This window comes from Pongo pygmaeus, chromosome 20 (genome assembly GCF_028885625.2).
Source record: "Pongo pygmaeus isolate AG05252 chromosome 20, NHGRI_mPonPyg2-v2.0_pri, whole genome shotgun sequence".
Taxonomy (NCBI): Eukaryota; Metazoa; Chordata; class Mammalia; order Primates; family Hominidae; genus Pongo; species Pongo pygmaeus.
Window position 1 is genome coordinate 5398930 of NC_072393.2, and position 10487 is coordinate 5409416.

General features: G+C 49.5%; 1 long non-coding RNA gene across 2 annotated transcripts; it reads right to left on the reverse strand.

Annotated features, from left to right (window-relative positions):
• Positions 1 to 1470: 1470 nt before the first annotated feature.
• Positions 1471 to 7166, reverse strand: LOC129020318 (uncharacterized). Of its 2 annotated transcripts, XR_008495793.2 has the most exons (5): positions 7077 to 7166; positions 4576 to 4759; positions 3299 to 3442; positions 2511 to 2690; positions 1471 to 1770 (listed from the first exon to the last, which is right to left on the reverse strand). It is a non-coding gene; the product is annotated as an uncharacterized LOC129020318 (long non-coding RNA). The 2 variants fall into 2 exon arrangements; XR_008495794.2 differs by lacking the exon at positions 4576 to 4759.
• Between the last annotated feature and the right edge of the window lie 3321 nt (positions 7167 to 10487).

Below are 10487 nucleotides of genomic sequence, written 5' to 3' on the forward strand. Positions count from 1 at the left end.
TGCAAAGGCCCTGAGGCAGGACCTCACCTGGGGTGTTGGAGGAACAACGAGGAGGCCCATGTGGCTGGAGCAGAGTGAGTGAGGGGGAGACAAGGAGGAGAGGGCAGGGAGGGGCTGGGGCAGGTCGTGCAGGGCCTGGTAGGCCTCGGGGAGGACTTGGGCTTTGACCCTGGGGGAGGTGGGAGCCATGGAGGGCTGTGGGCCGAGGAGGGAGGAGATCTGACTTAGGTGCTCACGGGCGCCCTCTGGCTGCTGTTCAGAGAACAGTTGTGGGATTCACAGGGAAAACAAAACCCAGTTATTAAATTCTCCCAGGTCCAGGTATTGGCTGGGATCTATAAACCAGAGACCCCCTGGCACTTTAAAAGGAAAATCAAGGCTGGGCGCAGAGGTTCACACCCATAATCCCAGCACTTTGGGAGGCTGAGGTGGGTAGATCACCTGAGGTCAACAGTTCGAGACCAGCCTGGCCAACGTGGAGAAACTCCATCACTATTTCCAAAACTTTCTCATCTTCCCAAACTGAAACTCTGTCTCCATGAAACACTCACTCCCCATCCCCCTCCCCAGCCCCCGGCACTCCCCATCCTACGTTCTGTCTTTGTGAATCTGATGACTCTAGGGATCTCCTAGGAGTGGAGTCACACAAGATTTGTTCTTTTGTGTCTGGCTTCTCTCACTGAGTGTGATGTCCTCAAGGTTCATCAACGTCATCGCCTGTATCAGAATTTCCTTCCTTTTTAAGGCTGAGTAATATTCCATTTTATGCATAGATCACATTTTGCTCATCCATTCATCTGATGAAACACTTGCGTTGTTTTCAGCTTTTGCCTATTGTGAATCATGCTGCTATGAATGTGAGTGTACAAGTATCTCTTTGAGACTCTGCTTTCTATCCAATTTTGTTTGATTTTAATTAATTTAAATGTAAACAGCCACCCATGGCTAGAGGCTCTGCAGAATGGAAAGAGAATAGAAGAGAATGAATTTTTTTCTTTCTTCAGTATGATTGAATTCTCTGTCTGGGCCAACGAATGGCAGGCATCTCATGAGTCAATGACAGTTATAAGTGTCCCACACTAGAACCAATTGTCCAGGGCAGACACATCCCAAGAGCCAGGGCGACCGTGGAAAAGCCCCTGCCTAGGATGAGGTCCCATAGTCCTGCTGCTTTCTTCTGCCCAGGGGCAGGTGGTCTGGATCCCACAGGCTTGGGGACAAGAGCCACCATGTCCTTGGCCACCCCTTTCTGGCTGTTGCTGCACAGCCCTGCTTACAAGAGACCCAAGGCAGCCACACCTCACCCCATGGCCATGGGCCTCATGAGGGTGGTGCCCAGGGAGATCGGGTGGGAGATCTGGGACTCCTTGGATTGCACCTGTGCTGTAGAAGAGCCTTGAAGGAAATGTTTAAATAGAGGTGTATCCATTAGCTATTGCTGTGTAACAAAGTACCCACAAACCTAGCAGCTTCAAGCAACACATTTATTATCTTACAGTTCCCACGGATTGGGAATCCGAGCATGGCTTAGCTGGGGCCCCTGCATTAGGGTTTCTTACAAGGTTACAGTTTTGGTGTCAACCAGGACTATGGTCTCATCAGAGGCTCAACTGGGGAAGGATCCATTTCTAAGCCTTCTTGGGTTGCTAGCAGGATTCATTTCCTTGTGGCTGCAGGACTGAGGTGCCTGGCTTCTTGCCGTTGGCTGGATTCTGCTCTCAGCTTCAAGAGGCTGGCCACAGTTCCTTGCAATGTGGTCCCCACCCTGGGCTGTTCACAATGTGACCATGTGCCAGTAAGAGAGAAAAAGAATAGTGAGATTGCTAGCCAGATCTAGAGTCTTATGTAAGGTAATATAATCATGAAAGCAACATTCTGTCACCTGTGCTATATACTACTGATGAGAAACAAGTCACAGGTCATGCCCACACTCAAGAGTATGGAATTATGCACAGGATGTGAACACCAGAAGGCAGGAATCATGGGAGCCACTTTAGGATTTGCCTGCCACAGGAGATAAAGAGAGCAAGAGTTTTCAATGGCTCTGGGCCCCAAGGGGCTTCTGGGAGATAGGGAAGGAAGAAAAGGAAGGGGGAAGAAGGAGCTGAGAGTAAGAGAGATTGGGAATTGGGAGGAAGGGAAAAAGAAAGACATTAAATTCCATGTATATTTTTGGTGCCCTGCTTTTGCCCAGCCTTGTACCCAGAAAAGTACCAGCCCTGGATTTTTCTATGTCTAGCACAGATACCCCCAGCCTAGTGTGACATTTGCTGTGATAACGGAGGTTGGAAAATGTTCCTGATCCAATGTGGGGTTGGGAAAGGCATCCTGGAGGAGGCACTTTCTGTGCTGATCCCCAAGTTTGAGACAGAGCCAATGGGTGAGAAGGGGGAGGAGATTCTGGCTGGAGAGACCACAAAAACAAAGGCCCAGAAGCATGAAGAAGAGATGTATGTTCACACCAGGAGAGCAGAGTGATAATACAAGAGAGTGGAGGAATGGGTCATTACTTTGCCTTTTAGGGAGGTGATGTTGTACCCATTGTACAGATGGGAAGACTGAGGCTCAGGGAGGTGAAACCACTTTCTCCAGGCCGCAGGGCTAAGAAGGGGAGCAGCCTCATTTGTAAAATGGATGTTTGAGGTCCTTATTAGCTCTCACTTCCTGGCTCTGAGGTCTCCTTTGTGACTCTGGATCAAAAACAAGAATAATAATAGCAGTAGTATTTGTTGATCACTTTCTATGTGCTAAGTGCTCTTGTAAATGCTGTACTTCAGAAGTCAGCCGGGGACAAATACAGTCCAACACCTGTTTTTAACTTTTTTTTTTTTTTTTTTTGAAACGGAGTCTCGCCGTGTCACCCAGGCTGGAGTGCAGTGGTGCAATCTCAGCTCACTGCCAGCTCTGCCTTCCGGGTTCACGCCACTCTCCTGCCTCAGCCTCCCGAGTAGCTGGGACTACAGGTGCCCTCCACCATGCCCCACTAATTTTTTGTATTTTTCGTAGAGACGGGGTTTCACCGCGTCAGCCAGGATGGTCTCGATCTCCTGACCTCATGATACGCCCACCTTGGCCTCCCAAAGTGCTGGGACCACAGGCGTGAGCCACCATGCCCAGCCAACTTTTTTAATAGTTGAAAAAATAAAATAATATTGTGGTGCTGGACACAGTGGCTGAAGCCTGTAGTCATGCCAGTGTTTTGGGAGGCTGAGGCAGGAGGATTGCTTGAGGCCAGGAGTTAGAGACCAGCCTGAGCAACATAGCAAAACCCCATCTCCACAAAAAATTTAAAAATTACCTGGGTATAGTGGTGTGAGCCTGTGGTCCCAGCTACTCAGGAAGCTGAGGGGAGAGGATCCCTTGAGCCCAGGAGTTCGAGGCTACAGTGAGCTATGATGGCACCACTGCACTCCAGCCTGGGTGACAGAGCGAGACCCCGTCTCTAAAAAAAAAAAAAAAAAAATAGTAAACATAAAGTTAAAAACTTGTCTTTTGGGACACATGAAAATATGAAATTCCAATATCAGTGTCAACAAATAAAGTTTTACTGGCACGCAACCATGCTCATTTGCTCAGCTATCATCTATGACTGCTTTTACACGACTGGCAGAGTTGACTTTCTGGCCAAAACTTTTGACTTTCTGGCCCCTTACAGAAAAAAACTTGCCGCCAGCCCCTGCTGTCATGTGTTCATTCTTTGCAACAGCCCCGTGAGTTAGATGCTGTGTCTTCCTTCATTTACACAGATGGGGAAACTGAGGCATACAAGCTGAAGTGGCTCAGCTAAGGTCATACTGCATAAGTGATCAAGCGGAGATTTGAACACAGGTCTGTTGGACTCCCCATAAGGTGCTCTCACTGCTGTGTCATGCCTTCTTGCCCAGCCCTTGGTGCTTGAGGCTGGGAGTGCCTGAGTCTAGCTCTTTCTCTCCCTAGCCTAGGATCCCTCCAGAGGGCTGGGCTCTGCACTGAGCCTGAGCAGAATCCCAGCATCCTTGGACCCGGGGAGGTGTGCCAGTCAGCAAAGTGCCCAAGGCAAGGTCCAGAATCCACGCTGCCCCCTCCTCCAGGACCCATCCGGGAAGGCAGCCAGTTAAGCGCAAATCAATTAAACAAACTCCATGCTGCCTGCCGCCCTCATATTCTGACCTCAGCCAAGAGGCTCGCATTCCAGCCTGGCGGACTTGGGTCCAAGCAAATGCACTTGTGGGCGGATCTGAGAAGAGGCTGCAGAATAAGGAATCCATACAAAGAACTCCAGCCTGGCCCCCTGGGAGCCTTGTGATCCTTAGTTTGTATAATCTGATCTCCCTTGGGGAACACGGTGGGGAGGTACTGCGTGAGCAAACGCAGGGAGTGGGGGAACCTGTGGAAACAAGAGCCTGTTCTGCAGAAGATGAGCTGCTCAGTGTGACGGAGAGTGCAAAGGAACAGTGGGTAAGAAGCCTGTAATTTGCTCATTGTATGTGTCAATCAAGCGATAGAGGTTGCTGTTTCTTCGTTGCATGCTATCTGAGAGATTTGACACCTGAAGAGGAAGTATCAAAATGCAGGCTCTCCCTGCTGGACTCAAACCTACAGCCGTCTTGTAAGGGCCTGAAGACAGAGCAGAGACACTGAGAAAAGGGGACTTCTGGATCCAGCCATTCCTGAAGTCCATATACCCCTGGACTTTTCACTTACAACTTGATATTTATGTATATGGTGTCTGCATGGTAATTAATAGTGGTCTTGTCAAATATTTCTTGATCTTTACCTTCTGAAACATAGAAGATTAGATTATTCTTCAGCAAATTTCATTCAACCTCTTCCCAAAGTTTATGGGAGAAATACACTTCCCTGTCCCACTGAGGCCATCCCAGCTACGTGACTTGCTTTGGTCAAGGCAGTGTGAGGGAATGTGACCGTGTGCCAATTCTGCACTTAGGTCTTCAGAGTCACTGCATGTTTCCACATGACCTCTCCTGCTCCAACCTTTAGCCCTGGGACAAAAATGCCTTGAACAGCCACTAATCCAAGGAAGATAAAAAACACATGGACCCGGCCTGACCCAATTCACAGGGTAGAACTGAGCCCAGCTGATCTGCAGATGTGAGAAGGAGAAATAAATGCTGGTCAGGCACAGTGACTCACACTTGCAGTCCTAGCACTTTGAGGGGCCAAGGTGAGAGGATTGCTTGAGGCCAGGAGTTTGAGACCAACCTGGGAAACACAGTGAGACCTTGTCTCTACAAGAAGATAAAAAATTAGCCAAGTGTGGTGGCACACGGCTGTAGTCCCAGGTACTTGGGAGGCCAAGGCAGGAGGACCACTTGAGCCTGGGAGATGAGGCTGCAGTCAGCTATAATGGCACCACTGCACTCCAGCCTGGGCAACGTAGCAAGACCCTGTCTCTACACACACACAAAAAAATTTTTTTTGAGACACAGTCTTGTTCTGTCGCCCAGGCTGGAGTACAGTGGTGCAATCTCAGCTCACTGCAACCTCCACCTCCCGGGTTCAAGTGATTCTTCTGCCTCAGCCTCCTGAGTAGCTGGGATTACAGGCACGTGCTACCACGCCTGGCTAATTTTTGTATTTTGAGTAGAGACGGGGTTTCACCATGTTGGTCAGGCTGGTCTCAAACTCCTGACCTCATGATCTGCCTTCCTTGTCCTCCCAAAGTGCTGGGATTACAGGCGTGAGCCACTGTGCCTGACCTATACAAAAATTTTAAAAATTAGCTGGGCATGGTGGTGTGCACCTGTGGTCCTAATTACTTGGGAGGCTGAAGCGGGAGGATCACTTGAGGCCGGGAGTTCAAGGCTGCAGTGAGCTATGATCACACCACTGCACTCCAGCCTGGGGGAACAGAGTAAGACCCTGTCCCTGGAAAAGAAAAAAGAAGTGCTTAGGGTTGTATGTCAAAGAGATTTGGTGGATGTCATAGCTAATGCTATTACATGAGCACAGTTTGGGATTGAACTTCCTTGCTTCTGTGATGAGTTGGATTGAGTGGGGATGTAGGATGGGTTCTAGCCAACACGGTGAAACCCTGTCTCTACTCAAAATACAAAAATTAGCTGCTAATGAAATACCCTCCAGAGCCCTATTTTCTTCTGCCGCAGAAATCAACAAGTTCCAGGCAGTGACTGCTCCATCAAGCCTGGTCCTGGAGGGAAGTGATAATCTTCAAGGCCCTGGCCCAAAAGGTCACAATTGCATATACAATGTGAGTGAGAAATAAACTTTGGATGTTCTTAGCCTCTGAGACATAGGGGCTGTTTGATACTGCAGCAAAACCAAGCCTGTCCTGACAGATACAACAGGAATGGAGGCTTTTGATACCACAGAAAAAGGTGGCAGACAGTGGCGTAGATCCTAGGCAAAAAGGAAGACTCCAGCCCCTAACTGGTAACATTTACCAAACCTTTGTTGTGGTCCAGGCACTCTGCACAGTGCTTCTTTTGAGAGTTTACATGCTTACATTGAATTTGCACACCCACGCTATGGGGTAAGAGCTGATATTTTTTTTTGAGACGGAGTCTCACTCTGTTGCCCAGGCTGGAGTGCAGTGGCGCGATCTCGGCTCACTACAACCTCCGCCTCCTGGGTTAAAGAGATTCTCCTGCCTCAGCCTCTCGAGCAGCTGGGATTACAAGTGTGCACCACCACGCCCGGCTAATTTTTCGTATTTTTAGTAGAAACGGGGTTTCACCATATTGGTCAGGCTGGTCTCGAACTCCTGACCTTAGGTGATCCACCTGCCTTGGCCTCCCAATGTGCTGGGATTACAGGCGTTTGCCACCATGCCTGGCCCCAAGAGCTGATATGGTCTCCATTCTACCAGCCAGGAAATTAGGCTCAGGGAGGAACATAATTCGCTCAAGGTCATATAGCAGGGAATAGGTATAGCTGGAATTTCCTGCCAGACCTGTCTGATTGCAGAGTCTGCCTTTCCCCACGATCCACCTTCCTCCTGGCCATGATACGATATTCCAAGGGTCTGCAGCCACATGGTTTATCATCTCCATCAACGGGACTTGAGACCACAAGAGAAACCACAAACCTCAAGCCCTAAAGCCTCTCAAACTCACCTGTTGGGATTTAAATCTTTCAAGGAGACCTAGTAGCTCCCCAGAGCAGCCTCATAGAGCCACCATCCCCATGCTTCCAGTTTGTTCTATGAGCTCACCATTACCAGTTCGTTCTATGAGCTCACCATTATTACACGGGGGAAGATTTCTCTCTCTCTCTTTTTTTTTTTTTTTTTTAGAGACAAGGTCTTGCTCTGTCACCCAGGCTGGAGTACAACGGCACGATCATAGCTCACTGAAGCCTCGAACTCCCAATCTCAAGTGATCCTCCTGCCTCAGCCTCCTGGGTCGCTGGGACTACAGATGTGCACCACCATACCTGGCTAATTTTCTTTTTCTTTTTTTTTTTTTTTTTAGACAGAGTCTCGCTCTGTCGCCCAGGCTGGAGTGCAGTGGCGCGATCTCGGCTCACTGCAAGCTCCACCTCCCGGGTTCACACCATTCTCCTGCCTCAGCCTCCCAAGTAGCTGGGACTACAGGTGCCTGCCACCACGCCAGCTAATTTTTTGTATTTTTAGTAGAGACGGGGTTTCACCGTGTTAGCCAGGATGGTCTCGATCTCCTGACCTCATGATCCGCCCATCTCAGCCTCCCAAAGTGCTGGGATTATATTTATTTATGTATTTATTTATTTTTGAGATGGAGTCTTGCTCTGTCGCCCAGGCTGGAGTGCAGTGGCGCAATCTCGGCTCACTGCAAGCTCCGCCTCCCAGGTTCACGCCATTCTCCGGCTTCAGCCTCCCGAGTAGCTGGGGCTACAGGTGCCGGCCACCACGCCAAGCTAATTTTTTTGTATTTTTAGTAGAGACAGGGTTTCACCGTGTTAGCCAGGATGGTCTCGATCTCCTGACCTCGTGATCCGCCTGCCTTGGCTTCCCAAAGTGCTGGGATTACAGGCGTGAGCCACCGCGCCCGGCCTACCTGGCTAATTTTTAAATTTTTTGCAGAGATGTGTTCTGCTGGGGAAAAAAAAAAAAAAAAGACACACTTTTACGTTGCCCAGGCTGGTCTCAAACTCCTGACCTGAAGTCATCCTTCCACTCAGCCTCCCAAAGTGCTGGGATTATAGGCACAAGCCGCTGTGCACTTGCCATCGTGGGGGGATTTTATATCCCAGACACCCAAGACACCCAGAACTGCCCCTAAGCTTCTTCTTTTTTTTTTTTTTTTTTTTAAGACACAGTCCACAGTCTTGCCCTGCGGGTCAGGCTGGAGTGCAGTGGTGCCACCTCGGCTCACTGCAACCTCTGCTTCCCTGGTTCAAGCAGTTCTCCTGCCTCAGCCTCCCGAGTAGCTGGGATCACAGGTGCGCACCACCACGCCCAGCTAATTTTTGTATTTTCACAGAGATGAGGTTTCACCGTGTTGGCCAGGCTTGTCTCAAACTCCTGACCTCAGGTGATCTGCCTGCCTCCGCCTCCCAAAGTGCTGGGATTACAGGCGTGAGCCACCGCGCCCAGCCTGAGAGCATCATCTTTTCTTTTTTCCTTCCATAGCATTTCTCACCTTCTAACACATCCTGCCACATAACTAATTGTCACTGTATTCCACGGACTCTGAGACGCCGTCAAATATAAGATGCACCTTTGGGTCGGGCGCGGTGGCTCACACCTGTAATCCCAGCACTTTGAGAGGCCGAAGTGGGTGGATCACCTGAGGTCGGGAGTTCAAGACCAGCCTGACCAACATGGAGAAACCCCATCTCCACTAAAACTACAAAATTAGCCAGGCATGGTGGCACATGCCTGTAATCCCAGCTACTCGGGAGGTTGAGGCAGGAGAATTGCTTGAGCCCAAGAGGCAGAGGTTTCAGTGAGCTGAGATCGAGTCATTGCACTCCAGCCTGGGCGACAGAGCAAGACTCTGTCTCAAAAAAAAAAAAAAAAAAAGACGCACCTTTATTTTATGTCCCACTGAAGAAGAAAACAGCCCTGCCCGTTAAATCATGGCACAGATGAAGGAGACACATCCTAATTTAAGAGATGTTAAAACATGGAAATTGTGCATCTCAGAATGAAGGGAATGTGCTGTGTTTAATGCTTCATGACTGACTACCCTGCTAGACCCCAAAGTCTGATGTTGAGTTCCCAGGGGTGCCTACAGCAAGGCTTAGCACACAGAAGGTGCTCAATAAATATGGGTTGGATGAGTAAATGAACCGTCTGGCCAATGCTAAGAAGTTTTCAAGTGTTCTGGGCATGGTGGCTCATGCCTGTAATCCCAGCATTTTGGGAGGCAGAGGCGGGAGGATTGCTTGAAGCCAGGAGTTTGAGACCAGCCTGGGCAACACAGGGAAATCCCATCTCTACATTAAAAAAGAAAAAATAGCCAGATGCAGTGGCACACACCTGTAGTCCTGCTACTCTGGAGGCTGAGGTGGGAGGATCGCTTGAGCCCAGGAGGCTGAATCTGCAGTGAGCTGTGATCACACCACTCACTCCAGCCTTGCTCCAGGTGACAGAGCAAGACCCTGTCTCAAAAAAATAAATAAATAAAGGGCTGAGTGCAGTGGCTCACGCCTGTAATCCCAGCATTTTGGGAGGCCAAGACGGGCGAATCACTTGAGGTCAGGAGTTTGAGACCAGCCTGGCCAACATGGTGAAACCCCATCTCTACTAAAAAAAAATACAAAAATTAGCCGGGTGTAGTGGTGGGTGCCTGTAATCCCAGCAACTTGGGAGGCTGAGGCAGGAGAATGGCGTGAACCCGGGAGGTGGAGCTTGCAGTGAGCCGAGATTGCGCCACTGCACTCCAGCCTGGGCGACAGAGTGAGATTCCGTCTCAGAAAAAAAATAAAATAAAAAATTTAAAAAACGTTTTCAAGTGCTATCTCATTTTATCATCACCATGATCACATTGTACAGATGGGGAAACTGAGGCCCTCAAAGGGACAGAGACTTTTTCAAAGCCACCGATCAAGTCTGAAATCGACTTCCCTGTCCTGAGGTTTGTCTCCGCCCTTCAGCCTCCATCCCCCAGTTCCAAATCAGGGCACCCCGGACATCCCAGGACTGGCTTCACCCTGACATCGAGGTCTGGCCAAGCTCCCTTGTTTGGTGAAAATCTAATCATGCCAGCCTGAATGCTGACATCGAAATGACTGCCGAGCCCTTGACTTGGGATAATTAAGAGCATTTTGGGATGCCTTGCTTGATTAAAAGCAGATCATCCGTTCAGAATGAAAATTCAGGAGGCAGATTGCTTTTGTTGCCGCCACGATGCTATTTTAAACCCACGCAGCTCTCCAGCTAATAAAGACCCGTCACTCGGCTGTCGTGGTGTTCAGGATGAACTGTCTGCAGGGTTACCCCACTGCTGTTTACCACAGCACCACAGCCCAGAGGGACCCCTGTCAGGACATCAGACCCAGCGGGGTGCAGGTTGACCTCAGTGTCACTCCCAAACCTCTCA